We start from the raw sequence: 7,606 nt of genomic DNA on the forward strand, positions 1-7,606 counted from the left end.
ATCTTTCCTTTCATGGTTGCAGATCTTAGCCACTATATTTTTTATATTTTCTTGCCATCATTTCGATGGTCTTGATGCATGTAGCTTCTTCTTCCTTTTGGTAGCTCAACTTAGCTTCCATAGTTCCCTGTGACATGATCGAAGGAAAGAAAGAAGACATGAGAGAGAAGAAAGAAAAGTTTGAACATTAACTAAAGGATTTTGATAAAGCAAGATTAAATGTCCACTTTCCTTTCACTGAGCAATGTGTAGCTTAATGATATCCATCAAATCAATGACCAACTCTCTCTCATGTTTCCAATGCATGTATTAATTCTTCTCAATAAAATTTTGAGTTCCATCACATGCTTTAAAGAAGAGATCCGTTGAAGGCATAAAGCAATAACAACATTTGCTTTCCTGGTTAATTATTTTCGTATCAATAATGGATCAATTTGGCTCGAGTAACATAATAATCAATTCAGCCATATAATATAGGAAGCTTTCAACCAGGCTGAATGTAGATCTTGATTTTGGGCTTGCAACATTTCTTTTATTTTTCGGCCCAATAGTAAACCTGCATCACAAATTTATTAATTAATATAGTTTCATAAAAATCAGAATTAATAATTTTGCAATTAATTATTTCAATAATGTTTGTTCATCATCAAATTTAAATTAGAGTTTTCCAAACTCATCAAAAGGTTTAATGTCAGTTACGCAATGTTTGATTACCTGTTATTTTGCCAGCTTTCACTTTCTGCTGTACATTGCAATATACAGGGTACAAAATTCATACATTTCTAGAAAGAACATGTTCAAATTTTTCCAAGCGACACGTAATAAAATTTATCATATTCAACCATCAATCAGTTCTTACAACTTAAAATACCAGCAACCAGGAAAATTAAAATGACATATATACACCATCTAATTGGATTTTTTTTGGACTCTAAAGCTACTATCCTCTTCTCTAAACAACTGATCTTCTTTTCCATGCCATGCTTCCATTGATGCTCTTCAACGTCACCTAATTTTTTCTCTGCCTGGAACTTTGAATCACTCAACCCAAGCCTTCCAATATGCTCATGCAACCACAAAAAAAACTTGCAATGGGGTTGTCTCACCTGCACAAAATCATTCCACATATATCACCATGAAAACCTGGGTTACCCTAAACCCTATCACTAACAGATTCCCACACAGTTATACATACCTTATAAAACGGACAGCCGAGAAATAATCTGTTAGGGTTGCTGCTCGTCTTCGACATGAATATGATGGCGTGTTCTCCATAGAAGCACTTTGGTGACACCCCATCTTTGCCATCCTTCCCCATAGGACCAGAACCTTTAGCGAATTGCTCTTCTCTTCCTACACCTCCACTTCTTCGCGAGCAAGATGATACCCCATCCGATGCCATGCTCCCTTTCTTCGTTCACCAGCTTCACCCTTTCTGTGCACTCGAGGGAATAGGGTTCAAGAATTTGAAAGATTGGGGGTGGGGGAGAAACGGCGTCGTTTTTGGACGCTGGGACTAATATGTTCAATTTTCAGAAAGTCTTGCCAACATGGCATCCCATTACGTCCACGTGAGAGCCACGGCAGCCACCTTAGCATTTTCCGACGGGGCTAACGGGCTGAGATTAACGGGAGGATAGATTTGTCCACAATTTTAAAGGATCAGGGACATTATTGTATTTTCCAATAATCATCAGGGACGAAAATGTCTTCTAAAAAAAAAGTCAAGGACCGATTTGTCCTTTTCTCTAAAATTTAAAACACATTTTCTCTCACTTCTTCCCACAAAGGAAATAATAATGATAACAACAATAATAAAAAACAATCAAAGATACTTTTCATCAAAACCAGAATTTTCTAAAACTTGTGTATGGTGGTGAATGTTCCCAGCAGGCCAGCACACTAGATTTATGAGTGCCTTAAACTGCTTTATTTGGTCTCAAACAAACTTCTGCATTGATAGTGTCTATTGTGGATTAAAATATGGTCACAAACAAACAACTCAAAGAAAATGATTAATAATCCGTAATGTTTGTTGTTCAACCTTAACCGTGCTTTGCTTCTTCATTTATCAACTGTAGCCTTATAATTAATTGCATATTGACGGTTTGTGCAATTTCCCCCTAAACTTGTCATTTACTTATTTGAAAAATATGAATGTAGTTAATATCGATTGCTTCCAATAGATTGTTCATTTGGAGGTCCAAAATATTGAGAGAAGGACATGCTACCGGCAAATGGTTCTGAGACAGAATCGCTGCATTGAGGGTCCTTGCATTAGATAGTGCTAAATATATATTTTTATTTTTTTATACTAATAAATACATACAAATTATTTTATGAAAAGTACTAATTACATCATAATTTAAAATTAATCAATGAGAAGAATGGTTTTTTCACTGTAAAATTAGCTTACAAAGTAGGCCTAATTAAATATACAGATTGAAGGCAAGTAATTAGCTAATGGAATTAACAGTTATGAATCCTTTCTGAACCTCAAGAACCAGAACATACTTTGGTCTATGTTGTTGTGTGTAATAAGTAAAAACTCCATAATTAATTGGACCATAATCTTAATATAATTTTTTTTCTCAATAATAAATAGCATAATAATATACTAAGAAAAAGAATAACACGACAACAACAAGACATATCTCTATTCTCTGTTAACTCTCTTAACAGAGAAGTGAAGACTCTTACTCAAAGTCCATATTAATTTATAAATTTCACTCAAAAACTATATCATATGCAAACTTTTATTTACGGACAAATAACCTAATGACTAATATCCTTTATGCTTAAGAATAGAATTGGCGATGGACAACTTGCACTTAGTTTGTACTTTCTTTCTGATTCTTAAAAGTTACATATTTTTTAATGTTGGTCAAAATTTACAACTCACATTTGACTTTAATTCAAGTGATTTTTTTTCATTTAATTCTTGCTTTTAGTATGCATAAGACGATACTTCTCAGTTGTAATAATAGGATTCAAATCGATTGAAATCTTGAGTTGGTGACAATTGAATATATTTTGACTTGTCAAACATATCAATTTCTATAATTTTCTTTTTATCAATATTGATGAATTTCTTTCGAATACTTGAATATGAATTGTCATATTAAACTTTTATAATCTTCTAAAAACTTGATTATTGATGATTGATAAGATTAGTTTAGTTCCTAACATTGTGGGAGTTGAAAATTCAATCAAAAGTGAAGATTTCCACCGAATATCTAAACAAACTGCATGAAGAGCAATGAAGTGCTACAAATGGTGTTGCATGAAAAAAAGGACTAAACCAGGGGTTGAATCTATAAAAATTAATACTGGTGCTAAATTTATTGTTGGAAATATAAAAAAAATCTCAACTTTGGAAATGAATGTTGGACACTGAAACTAGTGATGGTACCATAAAGCTTATTTTTGCTCGTAAACTGAGTACCTTCAACTCCTGAAGCGTTTCTAGCCAACTGGGAAACGCATTCTCTATATTATTATCTGCAAGATCCAAAACTTTCAACAATAATGTGCAATTACCCAAAGACTGAGTCACTGAGGTAATGGACCCTCAATATAAAGAAGTGAGGCTAAGTGAGAAATAGTCAACACTATTGTTATTAAAATTAATAGAGAAAAAATTATTGTGAGATATATCAAGGCTAGTTAAAGATTTTAACTTTAAAAATTGGTTGAACTCTAGCTGACCACTCAAGTGATGAGTTGATGATAAATATAAACCAGTACGATTTTCAAATTCAAATAGTGAGTTTGGAAAGAGTTTGTTATTAGAAAGAGACAAATATTACATAGAATAAGTAGAGAATTCAGTCAATTCACAACTATTGGTCCTACAAGCTTGTTGTCACTAAGATCCATTGTTATCAATGAAGGCAAAGAATAGCAACAATCTGGAATTGTTTCATTAAATAAATTATTATTCAAATACGGAAATTTTAATTTTGAGAGTTTAGTGACTTTACTTGGAATTGGACCTTCCAAATTATTATAGATTGAGATGAGTGAATATCACAACAATCTGCATCGTTCTTCCATGATGCTTTCCATTCCAAGTCATGTCATTTTTAATCTTTCATTGTTTCTCATGACTTGTCTTTTCAGTTATCATATTTTTTAAAATTTAAATTAATTTTTGAAAACCGTTTCATTGAATGATTTTGTTTTAAAAGAGAAAGCTTCCACTATGCATTAATGACGGTTATCCACTCCTAATCTCTCTTCATCACTTCCTCTCTTCGTCACTCTCAATCTTACCTTTCACCGTTTTTCTTCAAAATAATAAAGAAGATTGCTACAAGAAGAAGCACTGGAGCCTACATTTCCTCCAAAAATCTTCCTCTCTCCAAGCAACCTCAGTCATACACACACATACATATTCACTCCCATTCTTCCTCTCCTCACTCATCACATTCATCCAAATCCATGGCAAGGAAGGTCATTCACCAAAAAAGATCTTCGGCTCAAAAGGAGGCAGCATCTTCCCATGGTAAAGGAGCAAAGAGAAAGGGACCCATGCATGAAGAGGAAGCCCTACCATCACCTCCTCCTCGCCGTTCTACTCCTCACCCCACTGGCCATTCTACTCTTAGTCATTGTCTTTCTCGAAGTCCAAAACGCACTGTTCTTCAAGATACAAGGGAGTTTTCTAACTTTGATTCTCTGGATTTCAAACAAAAGTATGGTAAAACTTATTCTCACTATGATCCTTATCGTTTTGTGTCCTGTGCTGCCTATGAGTTTCATACACAAGTTCTTGCAAACCATATTCTCTGTGCATCTTTTGTTGTTGATCTTGATGCCTTATCTGAAAAAAGGGATCTACTTTAAATCTAATTTTTATGATCTAAAATGGTCTCCTATTTTCAAAATCCAAAAACCTATTTAGCCGAACTTGGTGCGTGAGTTTTATGCAAACGTAATTTTTCATGAAGAAGAGCTTCACTTTTTTGTTAAAAACACTCAGTTTATCTTGAATACTGAAACTATTGGTGCTGTCCTGGGGTATGAGGGACACAGGGGTAAGGGCATATATGTCTGGTAAGTGGGATAATCATGTTGGCATTTCTCATCAAGATGCTCTAGCTCGAATTTGTGAAAATTTTTCTTCTATGAATGGTGCTACTTCCACACACAAGGTCCTAGGACCTGTTAGGGCTCTGCTGCATCGTATCATCACTCACATTATCATGTCACAAAGCGGATCATACCAGAGGATAACTATTTGTGACACCCTCGTACTCTATGCTGTTTTAAATTCTACTAGTGTATGTTCCCGTACTCTATACGGGATAATATATAAAATTATATAAAAAATTTTATTAAAAAAATTAAAGAAAAATATATATAGTAATTATTATTATTATAAATATTTTACAAAGTTATAATTAAAATCAAATTCTAAGAATTTTTAATATTAAAAATAAATAGTATTTGTCTTAATCAATTTGAGTTTGTTGAGTGGTCATCTCACTCGAACTCATTTGCTTAAGTAAGTATTAAGAGTTCGAATTTCGTATTACGTGCGTAATAATTCAGTAGCTAACGGTTGGTCATTAATAAATGGAATATCAATATATGGTTAAACTTTATAGGAGTACCGAAACTTGCGAGTACTTGACCCGTCTCTGCCCAGTAAGGACGGGTAATAACCCGACTGCGAGGCATGACGGGGTCGGGTTTAGTGTGTACCTGCCCCAGGACATATACATAGTAACAATTTTTAGAGATTAGAATTTGTCTCACATCACATATTTAGTGATTCACAATCTCAGTCTATTCTCCATAGCCATGCCAGAGACCCAATCATCTTCACCCAGAGTCTTCTTCCTCTCGACTTTTTCCTAGAAAGCCTCACAACTCTCGTTGTTGTCACAGTTCCTATCGTCTCACCACTGAGCCCATCATCATCGCTACTGAGCCTGTTATCGTCTACCTTCACAACTCTCGTCGTCGTCGCTACTAAGCTCATCACCGTCGTTGCTGAGTCCGTTGCTACCTTCTTACTGAGCCCCTTTCCTCTAGGTAAATTCTTTACACTCATCGCCGCCTTCCTCCTGTTGAGCCTCTTTTTTCTAGGTAAATTCCTTTCCCTCTCTCCCTCTCTCCCTCTTTCTCCCCCTCAATTACATTGTAAGTCTGTTAAGTTCTTCGCTTCTTCTTCCATTGACTCATCACTTGATTGTCGCTGCAGTTTTATGTGATTCTGTCATCAGAGTCCCTTTCCCCTAAGCACGCCACTGTCTTCCTCCTCTATCTCTCTGTCTGCAGATAAGTTTCTCTTTCTCTCTCTTTCTCACATTATGAATGACTGAATCTGTATTTCATTGAATTTGTACTTAGTGAAGTTGTGAATTTGTGTTATAATTTTTCATGATTGATTTTAAGGTTATTTTATATAAAAATAAATATGTTTCATGATTGATTCTTCATTAAAGTGTGCATGTTCTCATTACATAAAGTTCATTTTGCATTTTTCATTTTAAATCGTTATCGATTTTGGTTTCTAATTACTAATGTTGGCATGTTGCAATAGTTTATATATGTTGATTGAGAATTAGGGCTTTTGTGATTTTTCTTGATTTATATATGTGCAATGAATCTAATTACTGATGTTGTAATAGTTTGTCAATTTTTTCAATAGATACTTTATATATGGTTTGCTCAGTTCTTTTAATTTTTTTTAATATAGGTGATTTAAGATTATTTCATGGCAACTAATGTTGGAGAAGACACACGAAACAACATTACTGCTCCTAATGATATTGAGATTGAAATTTAGAGTAATGCTAATCTACTTCATGTTAAATTTATAGTGATCAGACATTAATTTTTTTTTAATTTCATATTATTTGACATTATTATATGAATTTTATGTTTACATTTTAATTTATGTATGAATTTTAATTTTTTTTATCTTAATTTATATATGAACATGTAAATTTTAAAGTGTTATTTAACTGTTATAGGGTGGGTAAGTGTGGAGATAGTACCCGCAAGAGAGGGTTAGGGTACAACACTCTACTATCCGAAAGCATATGTGGGGTGGGTAATTGAGAAGTTTAAGGATGGCAAGACAGGGACAGGTAGGCAAAAACCTGCCCCACTGCCAACCCTATACGTGGTGGATTAGTTTTTCACCTATGCAGTTAGGAAATATCGTAGAAAAAAATAGTAGTTATTTTTAAAGTAGAATAATTTCTCATTGATAGTAATATTTAATTATGGAGATTTATTTTTGTTGAAATTTACATGCGATAATTTTATTTGTTAGTATTATATTCATTATTGAAGTAAAAATAATATGATCAATATTGTTATCTGTTAAAATTTCACATTTTATGATATGATTTTTAAATTTACAAATTTATAGACTTATGTCATTACAAAAGTTATTAAGTTGGTTAATATCCCTTAATAACATTACTGAAACACTATCGTTGAGTATTCGTTTGTGGGAAGAAAAACTAATAACAATTTTTATTATTCAATATATAATTTATTCTATTGTAAAATGAATTATTATTTGCTGAATTAGTAAATATATTTTCTTCTAATTTCTTATACTATTTTATTTGGTAATGTTCTC

This window comes from Arachis ipaensis, chromosome B07, assembly GCF_000816755.2.
Source record: "Arachis ipaensis cultivar K30076 chromosome B07, Araip1.1, whole genome shotgun sequence".
In the NCBI taxonomy this organism is placed as follows: Eukaryota; Viridiplantae; Streptophyta; class Magnoliopsida; order Fabales; family Fabaceae; genus Arachis; species Arachis ipaensis.